At 45.1% G+C, this 23,496-nt stretch overlaps 1 long non-coding RNA gene across 1 annotated transcript; it reads left to right on the forward strand.

Annotated features, from left to right (window-relative positions):
* The first annotated feature begins 7,410 nt into the window (after window positions 1–7,410).
* Window positions 7,411–14,188, forward strand: LOC134174735 (uncharacterized). Its single transcript, XR_009968756.1, has 2 exons — window positions 7,411–10,206; window positions 13,839–14,188. It is a non-coding gene; the product is annotated as an uncharacterized LOC134174735 (long non-coding RNA).
* The last annotated feature ends 9,308 nt before the right edge of the window (window positions 14,189–23,496 follow it).

A 23,496-nucleotide genomic window follows, 5' to 3' on the forward strand; every position in this document is an offset into this window, starting at 1 on the left:
TTTTCCACAGCTGAGATGATGGAAGGGATGAGATTGTCTTCAAACTCTCAGAGTTTATGAATCATTTCATCCACTGTTAGTGGTACTATGTCATTCCAGGTTACTGTTGCCAATGAATGGGCATATGATGATGGTGCATTCCGTGTAAATTTTCACCACATGGGTCATGTACCTTCGACTTCATATGGGTCTACGGGTATATCCCCGTTATTTGGCTTGATGTGATAGATCATCTCTACGATGGCCGATTCCCTCAGAGACTGGATGCCTTTGTCTAAAGTAGTCCACTTGGCCGAACAACTCATAACATCGTCCTTGCATGGAAACTTTTTCACAGCTGCCAAGAGCTGCCTCCAAAGACTGAGGGACTTTTTCTCTCTTGCAATTGCTTTGTCAATTCCCCCTTCTCTAGTAAGTGATCCCAGCTGCTTGGCTTCTGTACCTTCTAGTTCATGACCATCGGCCCCATTATCCCAGCATCGGAGCAACCAGGTGATGATGTGCTCCCCTGGTTGACGGGTAAAATCTTTTTGCATATTTCATAGCTCAGTTGAGGTCCAAGGTCGAGAAGTCACCTCTTCTTCTTCTTCTTCATCATGTGATGATGACTCCTGATCAGGTGCTAGACTGGGTGGTGAGTACATTGTTTCTTCATCTTGCTTCACCCTTCTTGCCTCTGTTTTGCTTTTTCTGTTGCATACAGGGGCAACTGATATTGGTACAAATTGGTCCTCTGGTTTAGCTGCAATGACTATCACTGTGGTTTAAGTAGTGACTGTACTTATCACTGGGGGTGGTGTAGCTGCAGTGCTTGGAGCTGGAGTAGCTGTGCTGACTGTTGCTTTGCCCTCAGAGCCAGGGACATTTTTTTCCTTTTGAAGGGGCTGTATAGTGTTGAACAAACAGACCAAACATTTGAGCAGTAACTAAAAACATCAGTGTTATCAGCACTGTTCCCAGGCCGAAAGTCAAAACCACAGCGCTGCACCAGCTACTGAGAAAGAGAAAAAATGACTGCTACTGCTAAACCCAGGACAATGAGGTAGCATGGCCTGAGACAAGGGGATGTTTGCCACAATAAGTTGTTGTACTAAAGGGACCCTTGCCTTTTAGATAGCACAAAATCATGTGTGGAAAGGCCTGTCCTGGTAAATGAATGCTCATAGAGGAGAATTACAGAATTAGAGGATTGCTGTCTACTGCATCCTTTTTGATTAATGACAGTCCCCATGGGAGAGAAGCTCAGTGGTGGGGGACTCTGCTTGGAGCCAGGAAGGGATGGGGACACAGTACCACCCCTCTGGTCCTGGGTGCCCCTTTGAGTCAGGAATAGGACGAAGCTGTAGGAGTCAGTGGTGTAGCCTGTGACTAACCCCAGAGCTCTGTAGCCCACCCCACAGGCTGTGGTAGCCATTGTCCAGTGGCAGCCATGCCCATGCACATCAGTTGCATCAACCTGCATGTCAAGTACCAAGCAGTTCCATATAAAGTATCTATCTTCCTGGCTCACCCACTGAATCCCCATTATCTAAATGGATGCAGGTTAGTGATTACATATTTCTGTCCCTAGTTTTAAACTGGAAAGGGTGTAAAAGAAATCCTTCCTGGGTGGCTTTCAGAGGCAATTAAAGCAGAGCCAGCTGGAGTGGCGGTAATGACAGGGGACTGCTGTAGGTTATTTAGGTATAAGAGCACCATTTTAATCAGAACAATAGTTACAACATCTTAATCATGCTCAATTCATATCAGGTCCCTATGTATTTCCAGCTACTCTTTCCTTTCACAATGGGACAAAGCTCATTGATTTCCTTTCATTACACTTCATTAAGCCTGATGAGGAGCTGGAGAACTTTTGAATGCTCTGAACCTTGGTACTCTTTGCTGATTGTGAACCCTGCTTCAGAGGCAGTTGCAAACCAGAGGTTTACAAGCCCACCAGTCCTCAGTGAATTTTAGAAGCTATGTTATTAAAAGTAAGAACTAAGCAGGAAGCTTAATTTCCCCAAAAAATGTTCTCAGCCTAAACTGAGACAAAGGAGTTACTGTAAATGTATTTACTTTCTTCAAGAAAGTGGAAAGAGGGAGGAAGTCACCCTCCAGTTCTTCAGCCAGTAGCGAGGGCACTAAGGTGGATGACAGCAGGCTTGGGTTTAACTCTGGCTCTGAAGCAGGGCAGTGCAGGGGCTGGGTTGTGTGTCTGAATTTGCACAGCAGGCTGCCAAAGGTCCTCCACTGTAGTGTTTTTTTTTGGGCCAAGTGGAGTGTCAGTGGTTGGAGGTCTTTTCTCCAGCACTAGTAGCTGTGATGCTCTTGAGCACACACCCTAAGGAGGCCTCAGTGAGTGGCTGTTGTGGGAGAGGACTTTGTCCTCTATGTGATTCCACCCCAGGCTGGGAAAACTCTTGAGGAAAGCTTTGAACAAACCAGATAATTTTGCTAAAAGTTTCTGTTGCAACAAACTGACAACAGTTTATTGGCAGTCTCACAATTGCCCCTAGCCAGAAGTTATCTCTCCCAGCTGGTGGGCAAAGGAGGAGGTGGAACAAAGATATTTCACAGTCCTGGTGACTCTGAGGTGGAGACCACGAAAAAATGAAGGCAGCAAGCCTTCTGTCCAAGCATCCTACAGTGTCTTGTTTGTGCTTATCCCCAATGCATGTATGGCTACCAAAGAGTTAGCTTCTCAAGAAGACAGCATGGTGGGCAGGATCAGGGTCTTGGCACTGCTGCTGTACAGGGAAACACTGGGATGGCAATAGCTCCCATGCTGAGCTGAGGCAGTAGATCATGTGAGTGCAGAATAAACTAGCTAAGGTAAAAGGCTGTTCTGTAGTGGTTCAAGATCAATGGTTTTGCAATAATATACATTGAAAAGGATGAGAAGTGCTCATGTAATCATTAGCATGGTTCAGCTCATAAGAACAGAAGGACAAACACATGTATACATACTCATTCAGTGAGCTGATCGGAGCTAGCCTAGCTAGAGCCGCAGCTGGCACGCTTCAGCGACCGCGAGGGTCAACAGAGATTAGGAAAATCAGAGGGGATAGCGCAGAGACATCGCAATTCCCGACATCTCCCGATCCCCGAAGCCCCAGCAGCCCTTGCAAGAGAGCGGCTGATGGTGACCACCCCCCTGCCCCTTGCCTTGAAAGAGCCTCTGAGAGGGCAGCTACGTGTCGCTGCCCACCAGGCGCAGGGAGGAACAAGCAGGTCGTGGTTCTGACCCTGTTGCTCGTGTCCCAGACTGCTGACCAATATGGTCACCTCCAGAAAGAGAGCTTGCAGTAAGAAGACTGCAGCAACTCAGACAGAGACCCCGTCCCAAACCGTGGCTGTTCAGGTCTCTGGGTGCAGGGAGTGCCAGAGCCTGATGCTGCCGGGGGAGGGAGGACAGCATTCCACCTGCGGGAGGTGTGAGCAGGTAGAAGATCTGCTTAGCCTGGTGGCAAGACTTAAGGAGGAGGTTGAGACGCTGAGGACCATCAGGGAGTGTGAAAGGGAGATCGACTGGTGGAGTAACTCCCTGGCGTGCCAGTTGGAACGGTTCCAGGGAGATACCCCCCAAAAGGGAAAGGACCCCCTGCCTTCTCAGGCAGAGGGGGATGGCCCGAGACAGCCCCTGCCCTGTAGCTGTTGCGCAGAGGTAGGGGACCAAAAAGACGACGAGGGTTGGAAGCGAGTTCCAGTTTGGGGTCGTGGGAAACCTTCCCCCCTTCCTGCCCTGCTTCCCCAGGTGTCCGTCCGTAATAGGTTCGAGGCCCTGGATCTTGAAGGAGAGGTAGGTGAGAATGTGGGGCAAGGCCAGCCCACAAGGCCACACAGGAAAAGGGGGTCGACTTGGCACCTCAAGACTGCCTCTGTTAAGAAAGAAAGAAGGGTCATTGTAGTAGGGGATTCCCTTCTGAGAGGAACAGAGGGCCCGATATGCAGTGTTGACCCTCATCATAGGGAAGTGTGTAGTCTGCCTGGAGCCCGGATCAGGGATATCACCAGGGCGCTCCCCAGCCTGGTGCACCCGACAGACTACTACCTGCTGCTGGTCTTCCAGACAGGTGGGGAGGAAGCTGCTTCCCGCAGTCTGAGGGGGATGAAGAAAGACTACAGGGCCTTGGGGCGGATGGTGAAAGAGTCTGGGGCTCAAGTGATCTTCTCCTCACTCCTTCCATCTTCCACTGATGATGTGGGACGGAATGGGAAAATTCAGTCCATAAACGATTGGCTTCGAGACTGGTGCTACAGGCAGGGCTTTGGATTCTTTGATAACGGCTGGTTTTATAGGGCACCAGTCTGGACAATGACAAGTGGGAAAGGTTTGTCTCACAGAGGCAAAAGGATGCTGGGGCACGAATTAGCAGGGCTCATTTGGAGAGCTTTAAACTAGATTCGAAGGGGGATGGGGTTGTAGCTGGGCTTGCCCCAGTGGGGCAGCACTCCAGAACTGATGAAGACTGGGAGGCCTCCTATAATCCTCGGGTGAAATCGGTGTGCTCAGCTCGCTCCCTGGAATGTCTGTACACCAGTGCGTGCAGCATGGGAAATAAGCAGGAGGAGTTGGAAACCTGTGTTAAGTCAGGAGACTATGATCTGGTGGCAATTACAGAGACGTGGTGGGACAGCTCACATGACTGGAATATAGTCATGGAGGGCTATGTCCTTTTTAGGAAAGACAGGCCAGCCAGGAAGGGTGGTGGGGTTGCTCTTTATGTGCGGGAGGAACTACAATGCACCGAGTTCTGTCTGGGGACAGATGATGAGCGAGTTGAGAGTCTGTGGGTGAGAATTAAGGGGCAGGCTGGCAGGGGAGATACTGTTGTAGGTGTCTGTTACAGACCACCAGATCAGGGTGAGGAAGTTGACGAGGCCTTCTACAGGCAGCTGAGAGTCACAGGCTGTGGTCGTCGTGGGGCATTTTAACTTCCCTGATGTTTGCTGGAAGGATCACTCAGCAACCCAGCCACAGTCCAGGAGGTTCCTCCAGTGTGTGGATGATAACTTCCTCCTGCAAATGGTGGATGAGCCAACCAGGAGAGGAGCGCTGCTGGATCTCATCCTCACTAACAAGGAGGATCTGGTCGAAGCAGTAAGGGTTGAGGGCTGCCTTTGTTGCAGTGACCACGAGATGGTGGAGTTCAGGATCTTGTGTGGTAGGACCAGTAGAATAGCAAGTAGAATTGCAGCCCTGGACTTTAGCAGGGCAAACTTTGGCCTTTTCAAGCAATTGCTAGGGGAAATCCCATGGGCAAGGCTGTTTGAAGGTAAAGGGGCCCAAGACAGTTGGTTGGCATTCAAGGATTGCTTTCTCCGAGCTCAAGATCAGAGCATCCCCACACGTAGGAGGTCAAGGAAGAGGGCCAGGAGACCGGCGTGGCTAAATAGGGAATTGCTGAGTATGCTCAAGTGGAAGAGGAGAGTTTACAGGTCATGGAAGGAGGGGCTGGCCACTTGGGAGGAATATAAGGCTGCTGCTAGAGGATGTAGGAAGGCAGCTAGGATGACTAAGGCCTCCTTAGAATTAAATCTGGCAAGAGGGGTCAAGGGCAGCAAAAAGAGCTTTTTCAAATACATGGCAGATAAAACTAACACCAGAGGCAATGTAGGCCCACTGATGAACGGGATGGGTGCCCTGGTGACAGAAGATACAGAGATGGCAGAGTTACTGAATGCCTTCTTTGTCTCTGTCTACTCTGCCGGAGGCAGTCCTGAAGAGCCCTGTACCCCTGAGACCTCAGATGAAGTCAGGTCAATGGAGCGTTTTGCCTTAGTCGATGAGGAATGGGTTAGAGATCAGTTGAGCAATCTGGACATCCATAAATCCATGGCTCCAGATGGGATGCACCCACGGATGCTGAGGGAACTGGCGGAAGTCATTGCTAGACCACTCTCCATCATCTTTACCGAGTCTTGGGAAACGGGAGAGGTGCCCGAGGACTGGAGGAAAGCAAATGTCACTGCAGTCTTCAAAAAGGGCAAGAAGGAGGACCCGGGTAACTATAGACCGGTCAGCCTCACCTCCATCCCTGGGAAAGTGATGGAACACCTTGTCCTTGGTGCCATCTTAAGGCATATCAAGGATAAGAGGGTTATGAGGGGCAGTCAACATGGCTTCACCAAGGGGAAATCATGCTTGACCAATCTCTTAGCCTTTTATGAGGAAATAACACGGTGGATGGATGATGGCAGAGTGGTGGATGTAGTCTACCTTGACTTCAGCAAAGCATTTGACACAGTCTCCCACAGCATCCTCACAGCTAAATTGAGGAAGTGTGGACTGGATGATCAGGTAGTGAGGTGGACTGCGAACTGGCTGAAGGAGAGAAGCCAGAGAGTTGTAGTCTATGGGGCGGAGTCTAGTTGGAGGCCTGTATCTAGTGGAGTGCCTCAAGGGTCAGTACTGGGACCGGTATTATTTAATATATTCATCAACGATTTAGACGAGGGAATTGAGTGTACTATCAGCAAGTTTGGTGATGACACTAAGCTGGGAGGAGTGGCTGACACGCCAGAAGGCTGTGCTGCCATCCAGCGAGACCTGGACAGGCTGGAGAGTTGGGCAGGGAATAACTTGATGAAATATAACAAGGGAAAGTGTAGAGTCCTGCATCTGGGCAGGAACAACCCCGGGTTCCAGTATAGGTTGGGGAACGACCTGCTAGAGAGCAGTGTAGGGGAGAGGGACCTGGGGGTCCTAGTGGACGACAGGATGACCATGAGCCAACACTGTGCCCTTGTGGCTAAGAAGGCCAATGGCATCCTGGGGTGTATTAGAAGGGGGGTGGTTAATAGATCAAGAGAGGTCCTCCTTCCCCTCCACTCTGCCCTGGTGAGACCGCATCTGGAATATTGTGTCCAGTTCTGGGCCCCTCAGTTCAAGAAGGACAGGGAGCTGCTGGAGAGAGTCCAGCGCAGGGCAACAAAGATGATTAGGGGAGTGGAGCATCTCCCTTATGAGGAAAGACTGAGGGAGCTGGGTCTGTATAGTTTGGAGAAGAGGAGACTGAGGGGTGACCTTATTGGTGTATATAAATATATAAAGGGGGAATGTCACGAGGATGGAGCCAGGCTCTACTCAGTGGCAAACAATGATAGGACAATCTAGGTGTTCCTGCTCCGGCAGGGGGGTTGGACTAGATGATCTTTCGAGGTCCCTTCCTAGCATACTGTGATGGGTACAAACTGGAACACAAGAGGTTCCACTTAAACTTGAGAAGAAACTTCTTCTCAGTGAGGGTGAAGGAACACTGGAACAGGCTGCCCAGGGAGGTTGTGGAGTCTCCTTCTCTGGAGACATTCAAAACCCGCCTGGACACATTCCTGTGTAACATTATCTAGGTGTTCCTGCTCCGTCAGGGGGATAGGACTAGATGATCTTTTGAGGTCCCTTCCAATCTCTAGCATACTGTGATGCTCTTAGATAGCTTGCTGTAGGCAACCTAAATAAAACCTTCCGCGAAAACCCCACCTCACTTCAATACACACTGCCACTATTAGTCCAGAACAGGTTTATCTTCATGGAAGAGCTGGTATCTCAGGTTTTGTATGGGACAAACATATGAAGCAGCTAGTTCTTCCTATTGTACTCGCTTTAAGTAGTGCTTTTTGTCTGCAGTTTTAATATTGCCCTTCGTAAGCCCCAATTAGATGTGATAAACTTTTCAGAAGTTTTCTTAGATGGTCACTCACCTCTTTAAGGTTACCCGCACTCTTCCAGGCTGTCCAGATGACTGCAAAGCTGTATTACTTATTAGCATGGCAGCAGCTGGCTGTTTGAGTTGAAAATCCCTTTATTAGTGCTGTCATCTTGCTCAGTGATGGGCACAATTACCACTACGTTACTCTAGCAGGCAGACAATTGTGTCCTTACTCCATGTCAGTGCCAGGCCAATGTTCAGCTGCCAGTCCTTTACAGTCTCATACTATGGATGTGAGAGAGGTGCCAGTTAAAAGCAGGCTGCCTTTTGAACGTGCACATGGAAGTATAAAATGCTGCCTTTAGCTGTTTGGTTTTTTTTTCCTCTAAACACAAAAGTTAATGTCAAATTAACATGAAGCACACTATAAAGACTAACACTGGTAATCAGTGAAAGGATTTGAATGTCTTTTCTTTCAGGTGTAATGTAGTCTTTGGTTCTGAATCAAATATGAGGCTTAATATGCAGCTTGTTTTGTAATATGTAATTGCTATGTGGACTGTTTACAATGCTTATAATTTTGTTGGCACAGCAGATTATAGGAGTGATTAAGTCTGGAGCTATGTGCTGCCTGGAGAAAGGAATTCAAGCACAGTGGCTGCCAGAACAGGGTGATCTGCAAGATCACAACTGAAGGATGGATCTGAGGAGAAGTAAAAGCTGGCCTCCAACTGAGTCCTGTATGAAACACAAGAATGAGGCAATGTGCATACACAAGGTACCAGATTTGCCAAATCATTAGCCTCAAAGAATTGATTAATTTAGTCACAGACTATTCTGGTGATGTGAGAACAGCAGGACTGGGCATGTGATTGATGAAACAGCTATTACAGGGAATTAGCATTTGTGGTGTTCGAATTCAAAGACAGCCTGCCTTGGAAATCAGTTTGTTTGTTAATTTGCTCCTATTTTGGGGAAAGTAAATGTATTACTCAGGAGGTGTTCTTTAAAATCTTATCCTTTGGTGTTCCCGAGACAGGTTTCTCAAACCACAGGAAGGATGGGAGAGACAAAACAGGTACCTACTCCCAGTGAGCACCAGAGGAAGAGTAAGGGAGTAACTCACTCTATTGGGAGAAAGTACAGGCAAAAATGCTGCTGTTGCTGGCAGTGTGTTTGATGGGTGCAGGAGAGAAAAGCTCTCTTACTCTGTCATCAAGAAGAACAAAGAAATTACATCATATCTTTGTGTACAGAGGATGTTGATGGAGTGTGCGGTTTTGAATCTCTCACTGTAAGGAGCTTACAAAAAACCCTGCCTGTAAGACCTTCCTACTAATAAGATTCTATTTTTCATATTTAGGGGTTACTTTCTTCAGATGAAAGCTTTCACTGTAGAAATAAGCAAAGAACAGCCATCTGCTTTCAGTCAGGCTGATTTGCTGTGTGAGAAACAAACAGGCAGAAAAAGCTTGGATGCCAAGAGAGCATGGTCCATTCCTGCTGCCCGTGGGCTCCTGTTGTAGGAGGCCCTGTCCAAAAGCACATTGGTTATGCTGCAGGAGGGAGGTTCCTTCTCCACTTGTCAGTGCAAGTTCCTAAGCCAAACATAACCTGCAGCAGACACCACTGGTGTGAGCACCCACCTATAGCTTCAATCTCTCCAGGTTTGGTGTTTACTAGTAATTTTTCAGGTCTTGGCTATCACCAGAGATGGAGGGAATGGGCTGAGTGATTTACAGTTAGATTTGGGCAGGCTTTTCAAAACCTAATCTTTGAACAAGGCAGTATGAGGGATTGTGCTTAGTCCAATTTACAGACTCTCAATTTGTTAAACATCCAAAACCCCCTCAAACTGTATCAGCAATGTGGGTTTAAAACAGGTGGATTGTTAGCTGGGTTGCATTTAATGGAAAGCACTGCAGTGTTCCAGCTTATCCAGGTGAGCTCATTAGTAGTGCATTGAGCTGAAATATTCTTCAACCTTCTTTCATCAATACTTTGTAAGTATACAATTCAGTAGGTTACAACTGGAACATGACCCTAGAAAGCTTCCTTTCTGCTTTGTTTTTTCCATGCAAAAGAAATTCTTCTTGGGGAAAGTGCTATTATTTAACCTGCACTTTGGTCTACATGTTCAACATCAGGCCTATAAACGTGCATACAAATGCTTATGGACGCATGCATGGTTTTGCACTGGCCCAACATCTTGTAAAACAATTACAGAGGATGCAGGAGGGTCCTTGTCGTCCTTTGCCAGCTTTGTGGCAAATCTCCTGTCCTGCACAGAGGTCTTGCCATGCTCTTTCACATGCAACTCTGTGTAATGCTAAGCAGGTGGGACCTTTTTCCATTTCTCAAGGCATGTCATGCTTTTAAGCTGTAATCTTTTTTGTTTCACAAAAAAAAAGAAAAAACCAAAACCAACGCACATTTCCTGACTGAGGGGTTTTTCTTCAGCGGAACTGAAACAGGCATTCCAGCTCTGATTTCTAAAAACCCAAAGAAGCTTTATATCAAAACTATGAATTCTCTTTAAGAGTGTTCACAATGGAAAATGGAAATTATCCTTTTGGTTTACAAAGATGTTTTGATGCTACTGGAATGTTTCATTTGATTTTACAAGGTACAACTGAAACTATTAAAAAAGATATTAATAAAGTCTTGACACAAATTCTTTCCCCTGCCTCTTACCTTTTTACATTTCAGAAGCTTTATGCAATCCTTCCTGTCATCTGAAACTTGGAAAGTAAGTATATCTATTATTAAAAATATTACCTATCTAAATAAACTGTAAGGCAGGAGAAGCACAGTTGTCTCTCTTCATACCTGAAAATTACTTAAGGAACAATGTCTGACTTGCTCAAGGTCAAAGAGGTAGTTAGTAAGTCAGTGGTCAAAGCTGGTTAGGCTAGGACTAGAGCCTACAGCCACTTGGCTTTGTGCTGCTCTGCAGCTAGTGGCACAACCCCAAGGAAGCCTCCTGGAAAGTGCCAAAAACCATCTTGAAGCAAAGCTCATCCGGAGCACAGTAGCTACCCTTTCCTCATAAGACCCTGCTCCTTCCACTGCCTCGCTGCCCAACCACACTCTGAAGATTTGGCTGCAAGTCTTGTGTCAGAACGGATCGTGGCTCTCTGTTTTCTCTCTGCAGCCATTAGAAGTCCTCAGTTTGGAGGCATTTTGTGAATTAGGCTGTAAGAATGAACCAGGATCCCTTAGCATTGCTAATTGCCAGCCTGAGAAGCCCAGTGTGTGATGAACCACCTCTGGGTATTGTAGTCATGACTTTCATGCCTCTCTTAATATTCAAATGCATAACTCAGAAGTGACTTCCTCATGGGTGCTGTTCTCTTCCTAGAATGGATGGGATCTGCAGGCTGGAGGACTCACTGTGAAACTGCAAATTGCAGATGTAATAAATATTACATTTTACTGTTGCTTTATAAGGAACCTTCTGGGAAATCTGCTGGTGTCATGGCTGAGTTCTGTGATTTCCCTTGGGTGAAGATGTATAAAAGTTTGATAAAACTGATTTATAGTGTTTCACCAGCCAGCAGATTCCCAAAAGGCTGACCATCCATCATGGCACCCAATCACTGTCAGTGGTGATGCAGGATATGAGACGAGGGCACATCTTTTACCTCTTTGAGAAGCTCGGATAAATCACTGTCAAGGGAAGTCATTGTGTTCAATCCTATTAAAAGCCTCAAGACTGGTTACAAGGCTCACAACAGGAGCGGAGGTGTTGTGGCTCAGCCACAGTAATGCAAAAGTTTAGTTAAAATGGTGGTTAATGCCTACATGCTATAACCTGAGGGGCTATACAGAAGCAGCTGGTGTCTTAAGTGCTTGCACAAGGCTTCAGGAATAAATTGCTGCTAGCTTTATTTTCTAATAATTTAAATAGAAATAGGTGGTGGTGGCATTTCAAACTGTGTTACACTCAGCAATTCCATTCTTACCCAGGGGAACAGCAGCATTGCTGACAGAATTTGTGGATTTTTAATAGGTGAAATGGAACCAAGATTTACAATTTTTCTTATTCTAATTTGCACAGATAAAAACCTAACACCTCAGATTTTGCCTATATTCAATCAGTCTTGCAAACAATAATTCAGTAGCCATCAAATACCTGTGTGTTGAGCCATACAACCACTTCAGTTGGTTGGGGGTCTCTGTCAGCCAGTTACACAGGCATGGTCCATTATATCTTTCCTATTAATCCTTTTGTTTTAGGCTGCTTTCTGCTGCTTTAACTGATTCTCTATAACCTCACTGCCTCAGTAGGGCTTCATAACAGTGGCTGCTTTATGGGTTCCTTCCCTACATATATGTACCAGGATCTGTCTTGCTGACTACCTCTCTCAGGGTCTCTTGATGCTCTACACCCTCCTGTTGAACCGGTTCTTTGAGTTATTTCTAATGTCAAGCTTTATTGCCTCTTCTCTCTAAATTGCGAATCTTAGAAAAATAGCATATTTGTTTTAAAAGTGTGTGCCATAACAATGCCACATCTGGATCCCGTAAATGCTTGGGAAGTGTATGTTGTTCATTGGGGGAAAATGAGACTCGTCTCAATTGTGCATTAGGTGTCTCTTTGTAACTGGCCATCTTCATATAATTGAGAGAGTTGGGACTCAGCCAAGCAGATGATGATTTTGATGGAATGGGGCATGCATGTGTGCTCTCATGGTGTCCAGTAAATTATCAAAGCACATGTTCAGAAAAACCAGGGTTGGTAGCTTATGCCATGAATATCTCCCAGCTCTTGAGGGATCAAGTGAGTTCTGTAAAAAAGAACTACTTTCTGCCTACAGGACTAACTCCTCTAATAGTTCTGAAGCAGTTGCTGATATGGATTCTCTCCCTTGTGTCTGAAAAGGAGATAATTTGTTGCCTTTTGATAGCTAAGCTCTCAGACCTTATATAGGTGTCACTTAAATTGAAAGTTTTAAATGTAGATCGGATTTATGAAGACCCAGGTTCATTCTCTCACACGTTTTTTTATCTCCGTGTAATGTGGATAATGGGGCATTTTTCTCACATGTTCCGCATGGCTTTGCAAACATAGGGAGAGTTCATCGGCTCACCTGGAAGCCATATGTATTTATTCCAGCAGTTGCTTTTAGATTACTTTCACCTCATGTAGAAACTAGTGTCATTTATAAACTTCAGAGAAATCTGGAAACCTGCAGCTTGTTCTCAGCAATTTCAGCCCACGGGTGACTCTGCAAATAAGCACATCAAAAATAATTCCTTTTGCTCAGAGCTGTGCAACAAGCTATGAGCTATCTTTGCTGTTAGGAAGTCTTTTAAAAGTTCAAAAAGCAATTGCTTCTGAGGGTCTCTCCTGCCTGCTCAGCCCATGCTGTTTCCAGGTGTGCTGTGATTGCAGAGCACATGTTCTAGCAAGCACTACACAGTTTTCAGGGTCTGGCAGCGGCTCAGAGCTCATGCTGCTTAATGGTAAGACTGTAAGTGTACAGAATACTTGCTACCGACGAGGTAACCATGGAGTTGGATTTTTCTGTTCCTTACAGAAAAACAACGCTAAGGCTAAAGCCTGCCTGGACACATTTTACTTACTCAAGCCAGTACAAATCCACTTCCTATGAAACTGGTGATGGACCTGAATGTTCTACCCAAAATAATGATTGAAAACTCACTCAGGAGGTTGTGCTTTGATATACAGCTGGATGAACAGTTCAGCAGAGGTGGAAATAAGTAATTTTAAAGTCTGATGAGCCCCACCTGAGGGTTTGCCTGTGTTCATCTGCACCTTTCTGGGGTCTGCCCTTAGACTGCAAGCCTAGCTCTCTGTAGGCTAAAGATGATACATAGGTTACTAACCTGAGTAGAGAAGAGTCAGAGGATTCCTGTGTGCTTTGTCTTAAGGTAATGAAAAGTAAAGTTCACCCTGTGGAATGGAAAGGCAACAAATGTTATCTGGGTTCATTGCACTGGGCTGCCCAGCATGACAAACTCCCTACCACAAGGCACAATCCCATGAGTGATGGAGCTCAGCTGGGCTTCTGGGAGATTCCTGTTTGCTTTGTGAGAAAAAAGATTATTTTCAGTAGGTCATCTACTGTTGCATTTGGTGTTTTGACACTAAAACACTATGAAGACACAGAAATAATTTGTTTCATTACTGCTGAGTAAGCTCCTCGCTAGCATGCCCTTGTGTATTACAGCAAGAGTCAGTTGGCTGTGGCAGCTAAAAAGCCATGTGTGGAGAAAGCCAAAGATTCTTCTTAAAAATATGAAGTAGAAATTCCTCCAAAGTGATAAGACACCAGTGAATGGCTTGGGAAAGACAGATTCCTCACATACCATCATAGCTTGGTGTTTGACCTGCTCCTGTGGAGTCTTCTAGGTCTGGCGGGGCGGACAGATGGGACGACACGACCAACTGAGTCCTTAACACTTATTAAGAGTAGTAGATTGATGCTACTTAAGGAAGATCACATTTTAAGAGAGAAGAACTTAACAGAGTTTTTCAGCTAGTCAAAACACTCCATCAGTTTACAAACATATGTTTTGTTTCTAGTTGTCAAGAAACAGAATAAAATTTAACATTGTATTAACTAAAACATTGAAGAATGTGCTCTAGAAAAACTATTTTATCCCTTATTCCTTGCTCCAGGTAGCCATGTCAGAGTAGAGATAAGGAAGATTGCTGAACTTCCTGACATGCATTTGTTGCTGCACTGTGTGAAACTGAAGCACTGATTCCCCATGTCATGATGAGTGACAGTATCTTGACAAAGATCAATTGAGAAGCAAATCCATTGCTTAGGTAAAGTGTAAACCTTACGATATACGCCACAGTCTGACAAGCTCCTGCTTTATCTCCTTCCTACATATGTTGTGCATCTTCTACAATCTTTAAATAAAAACCAAGGCAGGCAGAGATAAGACATCTCATACAGACAAGTGTAAGATATTTGCTGGCAAGTGTGTATCACCAGGCACAGTTGTGTTGGTGAGCATGTAGTTCAGCTGCAGGAAAGCAGGTGTAGAAAGGGACCCATGCCAGATAAACCTGGATAGTATTTATCTGGCCCATGCCAGATAAACCTGGATAGTATTAATTTGTTGCATACAATGAAGTGTTTGTCATTTCATGCTTCAAAAAACAGAAGAACTGGCAATGTCCATGTCAGCGTTTCGTTTCTGTGGCATTACTTCCACTCATGTTGCCAGCACAGATGTGGGCCCCCACTGATCCCTGGCCAGTGCTGGCAGTGGCAGCTCTGTTCTGGGTACTGGGGCTGGGGCTGGGGCTGGGCTGGCACTGGAGTAACAGGGACAGGGCTGAGGTCTTGGCTGAAGCTGCAGCCCCATGATGGAGCTTCATGATGGAGCAGCTCCCCTGCAAGCTGGACTCAGCCCCGCTCCTGCCAAGTCTGTCTGTATCCCCACGGGTTGGCATCAGCCCTGTCTTCTCCGCAAGTGTCTGGTCCTATTCTCCAGGCATGCTCAGTGCTTACAGCTGCAGCCCCAAGTGATGAGTTCTGTGCTTCGTGACAAATGTCCTGGAAAAGCCCACAAGGCTGATAACTTCAGAGCACAAGCATCATTCTCTGAGCAGGGTCAAATACAAGCCCTGACTTTCTAGGCTGAGAGTTTTCTTTTAATGCAGGTTGTGTTCCATAAGCATATAAACATCATCCATTACTCAAACAGCCAAAAGGGAACAGCAGATTGCAGTTCACCCCAGATGTTCAGCTTGATAGCAGAATGTTTAAAGTCATTACTAACCCTCCAAATAACACTGAGGGAAAGTTATCCAAAGGCATCTGAAATAGCTGACTGGTCCATGCCACCACTCTGCCAGGCAGAGCCTACCCTGACCAGGAGGAACCACTGCTCTCTGGCACACCATCAGCCACAAAAGCTCTTTGAGGCTCCTTACTGCTGACCGTCTGCACACTGAGTCAAGACCTGCTGGCCTGGAAGCATGGCAGATCACCTCAGCCTGGCGCTATGGTTCCAGTCCTGGGTCACCCCTGCCCAGACCTTTTCCAGTCTGCAATCAGAACATCTTGGTTTGGGCTGATACTCCTCACTAAGGGTCCTAGCCGTGTTTTTCATTGCTGTCAAAGTAGTATCAGAGGCATCAAGAGACTTTCCGAACCCTGTGTTCCAGCTCTGAGAAGTTGGCTGCATAAAAAAAACAGAGGGAAAAAACCATTATTGTCTGAGATGCTAATTAGCAACAGACCGATGGAGATGGAAACTAGAAATTCTGGGCTGGCTTTGTGTTCACTTGGCCTCCTTTTTCTCTAATAAAAAGGCACTAAACCAAATACAAATCCTAAACCAGATGCTTATCCAGAGGTACTTTGATTCCTGTTTCACACACACAGGGATCTTTTCAATACTATTGAAAATATGGCCAGCTGTTTATGATGATTGCCGCTTCACCTTCCAGCAACTCTAGCTGCTCAGCGTTTGCTCCAGAAGTGTACTGACCAACACATATCAAGGCACAGCCATGGATCACAGCATATAAAGGCATCCTTTGTTTGCAGGGGTTGTTGTTTTTCTTCAGGTTGACTCACAGCAAATGTTCCAATATGACTCAGAAAGAGGCAGTATTTAATCATGGAGACATTCTGTACTAGCATCTGAGGTTCAGCAACTTAAGGTGCTGTTGCTGATATTAATAACCTCGCACTAATAGCTACTTCTGCTCAAGAGTGTCAAGGTTGTTTGAGAGTTATCCTGTTAAATTGGCTGAAGGGGTTTAAAAATCTGCCAGGCAAAGAACCCTTTGCCCAGCTGGGGAGAAGTTTGGATGTAACCCAGGGCTACTTTGCTTTAGATTATCTATAATTAAAAATTTATAACACTTTCTGGAAGTAAGATTTATGTGCAAATCAGAAACACCCTGGTGATGAGCCACATAAAACCTTTTTTGGCCAGCGTTAGAGATGCTGGTTTCTTGAGCATACAAAACAAGACATCCTGTTCCCAAACAGATTATTTTTTAGTTGTTCATGTGGCTAAATTCTGGGAAATTTTAGGAAAACACAGGCAATAAGAATGCTATTCATTTCAAAGGGATTGGGATTAGAGCTAAAAACAGGAATAATGGATTTCACCTCTTGGCTACTCTTGTGAAATTAGGTGCATTTCTCTGTATTTTGGCTTAGTCATTGGTCAGCATCTTTTGAGCTGCTGGGATATCATTTAAACTAGGCTTGTGTTTCCAAAACCATTTTCAACTCCACTGAGCTAAAGGAAAGAAACAGAAGACAGCAAGTACACAAATCACCTTCCTTCTGCTCCCTGTCACCACCACCTTGGTGCCAGAGCAGCAGAGCACTGAAGCCACATACCCTCACAGCCCAGATGCTCAACTCTGCAGCAGTATCCTGACTGTGCCTGGTGAGGCAGATCCACAGCCAGGCAGATAAGCAGCTCCAAGGCCGAGGGCAAAACATGTGCTTTTCAAAACCCCTTTTCATTGCTAGGATTGCAACTTAGGCAATCATCTATATAGTCCCAGCTGCTCGTGGTCTAAGACATGAAAAGGAGTCCCAGGTGCTCATTCTGTGGAGATGAATAATTAATTGGCAATTATATAAAAGGAGCTTTGCTTGCTAGCAAGCAGTTTCTCAAGTGCCCAGGCTGCAGGAGAGCTCTTTCAGAATAAAATCACATGGTTCCTGTTTGTTTGAAAGCAAATTCTTCTCTCTTCCGTGAGCTTGAAGAGACCTGGAGCCTGAGAGCTTGAATGGAAAGTTGCTCCCTTATTCCCCTCATGTACTGACTCCCAAGCCACCACAGACTTGCCTCAAACCAAATAGCTAAAAAGTGAATGAGAGGAACCATTTCTAACTTGGATTTTCTGACTGTCCCTAATCATTCCCCCACAGCTGATTTCAGGATAGCTGTAATGGCTGTGTGATCTACTGATGAACAACAGAAATATAAACCCTCAAAGAGGGCATTTGTTTAATGCCCGAGTCTGCCTGACATAAGGAGAAGTTCCTTAATTTTAAATAACCAGCAGCAGAAAAGAAAAAATATAGGAAGTTGTTGTCTGTGTTGGAAGCTTTTCCTACACAGGAACTCACCCAAAGATTTTTGTATTTCTTCTCAATTCCTGAATGTAAGGAAGAGGTCATACAGTCTCAAACTTTATTTCTTTCTCTTCCGCAGTTCTCTCCTTTCAAACATTTCTTCCAAGCTGAGAGCCTTATAAATACCTAGATGCAATTATCGTCTTTGTAGGAAATTAGCTATGATGCTGACTGCAGCCCCAGTGGCATCAGACCTGTTTGAAGTTCACCAGTATTAAAGAAATGAATGATACTGTCTTAAAAAAAATGCTTTCTGGAGGCATACAAGCTGTTGTCAGTCTGCATCATAAAGCTGAGCCTTTAGGACAGTTTGACTCAGTCACTTTTTTCTTTCCCTAACATGTGTGTCCCTGCACCAATGGACTCCTTTTTTGGTGACTCAGTCCTTAGTCTTTTAAAATAGCCTTTTAAAAGAAAATGAATGCCTTTTTCTGTCTTTCAGAACATTTTTGGCTTTACTGTTACATTAGTTACTTCCAGGACAGGGAGGAGTTCAGAGCTTGCTAATAGGTCTTGCTGAGCTGTGTTCCTTTTCGTTCAAAGGAACACGACAAGAAAATGTTTTTCTCTTACTTACTTTAGCTGGATGAAGTGCGAGAGAACCTCTTTGATATATTTTTTTTAATATTTTTTCTTTTGCACTTACTGTTGTAGATCACGTTGCAGAGACATAGATAGACACTGAGCCTTACCTATTATTCTTTCACTCACTTCCAAGTAGCCCTTCTTAAATAGCGGTGTGCTGGGATTAAAACAAGACTGGATTTCTATCCTGCTGGTCATTAGTAATTTACAGTTTGCCAAAAACTTTAAAATGAAGTTACTTGGAATTAAAAAATGTGGCTACAAGGTGAAATGTGGAACCAGAGCAAGAAAGAGCCACATCAGGCCTGGATGCTCACACTCTTCTCCTGAAAATACTTTTGTGCAGTAATTTTTATAAACACTCCTTTTCTTCACCTTCTAATCATGCTTGCACTGAGTCACCACAGCAAATTACTGGTGGTACTTTGAAAATAGGGTGGATGTTAGCAAGGAAACCATGAAGGTGTTCCAAGGGCTGGGGCACCTCTCTCTAATGGAGACAGGCTGAGAGAACTGGGCTTGTTCAGCCTGGAGAAGAAGAGGATACAGGGAGACCTTAGAGCAGCTTTCAATGCCTACAGAGAGATTATAAGAAAGATGGGGACAAACATTTTAGCAGGGCCTGTTGCAATAGGACAAGGGCTGATGGTTTTACGCTAAAAGAGGGTAGATTTAGACTAGACTAGGACGAAACGTTTGGGGTTTTTTACAGTGAGGGTGGTGAAACACTGGCACACATTGCTCAGAGGTGCTGCAGACGCCCCATCGCTGGACACTGGTCAGGCTGGACAAGGCTTTGAGCAACATGGTCCGGTGGAAGGTGTCCCTGCTCATGGCAGGGGGTTTGGAAATGGATGAAGGTCGCTTCCAAAACAAACCATTCTATGATCTTTTCCTGGACACTCTCCTTTTTTTTCACCCGTTTCCTTTCAAATCCATGTTTCACACAGAGCCCCCTAACACGAATGCTTGCTGCCACCTGCGCTTTGCTATGCAGCTCAGGGAAGCCCACATGGGTCAGGGTGGGAGGTGTGAGATAAGCCCAATGCTGCGAGTGAAGGTGGTAGAGGGCTGCTAGTTCCCATCCCCCAGGACACATGAGAAATAACCTCCTCTCTACTCTAACCCCCAGGGAGAGCTGCTCTGAACAAGCATTCTGTGACACTACTGAGAGCCAAACCAAGTAAATGCATTTTAGGGTTTCCTAACTCTCTGTTTTTCTGAGCTAACTGCTAATGCAACCCATCTGGCTTTCTCCCCAGAATGAGGAAAAAGAGGCAACAAGCTCCCAAAGGCAAAGATGGGAAAGTTCGGGTGTTACAGACGGTAGGTAGCAGCTGTGTAATTTTACATAACAAAGCAATTTGGGTAGGTTTCAGCTCATTCTCTTATACCATAGTAACATCTTTTGTGTTGCTGATGCATCTGTGGTTGAGCTATGCTCTGAAATGGATCAGCATGAAAAATGGGTTGTTAAACCATAAACTTTTGATGAGGTATGGAAGTGAAGCCCTAGGACTTACTGTCATTCCTGAAACTGGTTTACTTCTCCATAACAAGGTGCCTAGGCACAGGTGGAAGGTGGTAAACTTGAGCTGGAAGATGGTCAACAACCTCTTAAAATCACCTGCCCCCATCAAGAGCTGAGGTTGGAGGTGTATCTCATTGTCCTTCAGCTCCCTGCTGTGGGGGTGTGGTGCTTATAGAGACATGCTGACAATTCTTTCTCCAGCTAGCAGGCCCTTTTTTGGTGCTCAGTTTTCCGGCTGAAGTGAGCAGCTTGCTGATGAGCCATTTGAAGCAGGGGGAGTTAAAGACATCCCTCAGGAAAGGCTTTTCCTGCTGATGGAGCCTCGTCTCTGTATGAGATCCAAATCCTCAGTTTGCAGAAGAGGTGAGTTTTGCTTTCTGCAGTGTGCGGTGTCTATCCCTGAATCTTTGATTTTGAAAAGACGTGAGGCTGCATAGATCATTCAGGAATATGAACACATTGTTATAAATGTGGCTCAAATAAATTGACGAGAGCCAGACCAATGAATCAAATCGGTTTATTGAGCAAGCAAAGCAAGCAAAACAGCGCTGGGCGGCCGGGGAGTCTCCTCTCCGCCAACGGCACGCACCCCACTTCCCCAAAGCCACTGGTTTTATACTCTTCTTCATCCGGTATACGTGTCACCTCCTGGAGTCCTCTGCCTCTGTGTGACCTGTAGATAAGGGGTCTCATTCTGTCTCCCGCTGGGTGTGGGGAGGAAGGCTCCTGATCGCCTTCCCCATACATCGTTTACTTTAACGGATACCCGCGGTCTATAAGTAACATGTCAAAAGCACCGTAATTTTCCAGTAACTATTAAGCAAGCAAGTAACTCTAAGCAAGTAACTAAGCAAGACAGAAGTGTCTTTGTTTTGTGTTGTGCCTGAGTGCTTTGTGTGTGTGTATGCCTGTCGTTAGTGTTAAAGATTAGTGTTTAAGCGGTGGGGGAGGAGTAGACAAAAGTAAACTGTGGCTAGTGGGGGGGGGTTAAGTAGAGTTCCCTCTCTGCGCCCCAGTGGCTGTATAAGAGAAGTATAACCTCTAATATCTGTAATCCTACTCTTGAGACCGGGACTTTACACTCAGTACCAGAGGCTTGTAGCCTCACATACGGGCACATAATAACTTCTGAACAGTGGAACCTGCCGTGGATACTAGGACAGTGTAAATTTTGCTGGAACCGAAACTATGATCTAACAACAGGGGAGTTGATCTGCAGAACCCAGAGATATTATTTTACTGACCCCCTTGAGAATATCATAAAACTTGTGTGTAGGTGCTCTCATATTTTATAAGTGCATTTGCAGAGCACTGGGAAAGAGAAGCCCATTGAGTTACATTTTGGCACATTGGAAAGAACTGGGAGGGTCTTCTGGGGGGTCTGTAAACAAGAAAACGCTGATAAAATATAATAACCAATGGTGGCCTTTATATACTTTGGGAGATCTGGAGAAATGGCCTAAAAATGAATTATAATACATTGTTACAATGAATGTTGGTTTTGAGGTGGCCAGGAAATGGGATAAAGTACTATATCCAGATATGTTTTTCACTTTAAGAAACCCCCCGAAGTGGCAGACAGAATGTGAAATTAATATAGCTCTGCCAGATCCCTAATTTTGGCTTTGGAAAAGGACAGGGAAAACCAAAAAGCTAAGCTGGAAGATGTTGTTCAGCCTGTGATACTGGGGGAATCAGGAAAATAAATAGGAAAATTATAATCACAGGTACCTCTGAGAGGAGCACCCTCTCTATGCGTCCTATCAGATATTGATAAGGAGGAGATTGCTGTCACTGGCAACAAGCAGCACATTCACATTAAACCAGAAGTGCTGTTGCAGAGGCAGGCATCTGTAACCCCTGCAGAGCAGGGTGAGCAGCTGTGAGAGAAAAAAAAGGGGGGTGGAAAGGAGGGGAGCTCGCACAGCTCCTGTGTTTGAGCAGGGGATGAGTGCTGGGGCAGGCAAACAAGTGGGAACAGACGTGTTGATAGACGGGACTGAGGGGTTGTTGAATAAACGTGGACAGGCTGGTGGAGGAGGAATGTCGGGCAAAGGTGGGGGAAGTGGGTTCTTCTCCTATGGGACCGGATCGGTGTGTGTGTGCTGTGGGGAGTTTTGGACGTTGGAAGTGAGACTGCCCTGGGGGAGAGTGCCATGGGGCGGCTCCGGTGGCTGAACTGGAACTAGACTGACAAGGGACCTGGGGAATCTACCCTAGCAGATCCACTGGTTAAATTAAAACCAGGGACTAGAGGAAATAAAGTGGAATTTTAGTGGATACAGGAGCAACTTATTCGGTGTTAAATCAGGGAGAAAAGAATTTGTTACAGATGTCGGAGCTACTGGCCACCAAGGAAAAGAAAACAAACAAACAAAAAAATGGAAAAAAAAGGCAAAAAGAGGCATTCTTTCTGAAACCCTTGAAGTACAAATTGGGAAAACAAATACGAATGCATAACATTTTTATGCCTGCTAAATTCTCTGACATCTTTATTAGGGCAAGAAGCAACATTTAAAGAAGGCAAAATGGAATTAAGAGTTAAAAATCCGTTAATTGCAGTTCTGAGTTTATCTTTAATTCAACAGAAAAAGCGAACAGGAGGACCTCCCTGAAATAGAAGAAATCCTTAATCCAGGTATATGTGGGAGTATGGGCGTCTGAAGTTCCAGGTAAGGCGAAAAATGCTTTGCCTGTTAAAGTAGAAATAAAAAGGGGGGCCTGCCCAATTAGGATAAAACAATATCCCCTAAAATTGCAGGAAAGGGAATTAAAAATCATTGATAAATTTTAAAATATAAATTCTTAATTGAATGTGAATTGGAATATAATACTCTTATCTTGCCAGTAAAGAAAAGTTGCAGATTGATTCCTGAGATCTTCAACCAACAAATTTGTAGAGGATATTCATCCAGTACTAGCTAATCTGTATATCTTATTGACTAAATCAAATCAGAAATGGTTTGCCGTCTTGGATTTAAGGACTCTTTCTTTTGCTTACCACTGGCCAAAGGAAATCAGAATTTATTTGCTTTTGAATGGGAAAATCCTGACACAGTAAGGAAAACCCAATTAACTTGAACAGTATTACCTCAAGGGTTTTAAAACAGTCCAGCGAGTTTTGGAAATCAGTTGGCACTGGAACTAGGATCATGGAAACCACCCACTCAGACAGGGACTCTGTTACAATATGTGGATGACCTATTAATTGCCACAGAAACAAAGGAAGAATGTGTCCAGTGAATGGTGAGGTTATTGAATTTTCTGGGACTGAATGGTTACTGGGTGACCAGACAAAAGGCCCAACTAATCCAAACCTGAGTTTCCTACCTAGGATATAAAATAACAGGAGGAGAGAGAGAACTTGGAGCTGCTAGAAATGTAGCCATCTGTCAAACTCCACGACTGTCAACCATCAAGGAGCTCCAGACGTTCCTGGGAGTGACTGGATGATGCAGACTTTGGATGCATGATTATGGTGTTCTGGTAAGACCCCTATATGAACTGTTAAAAGAAACCCCTCTCTCTTTGGAATGGACTGATTCAGCAGAGGAGGGCTTTAGAAATTTAAAAGCAGAGCTAATGAGAGCTGCAGCTCTGACTTCTGGATGTGACTAAATCCTTTTGGCTATATTCCTATGAAGAACAGGGA

The sequence above is a fragment of the Pezoporus occidentalis genome, unplaced genomic scaffold (assembly GCF_034315485.1).
Source record: "Pezoporus occidentalis ecotype Australia unplaced genomic scaffold, CSIRO_AGI_Poc_V1 ctg63, whole genome shotgun sequence".
Classification (NCBI taxonomy): Eukaryota; Metazoa; Chordata; class Aves; order Psittaciformes; family Psittacidae; genus Pezoporus; species Pezoporus occidentalis.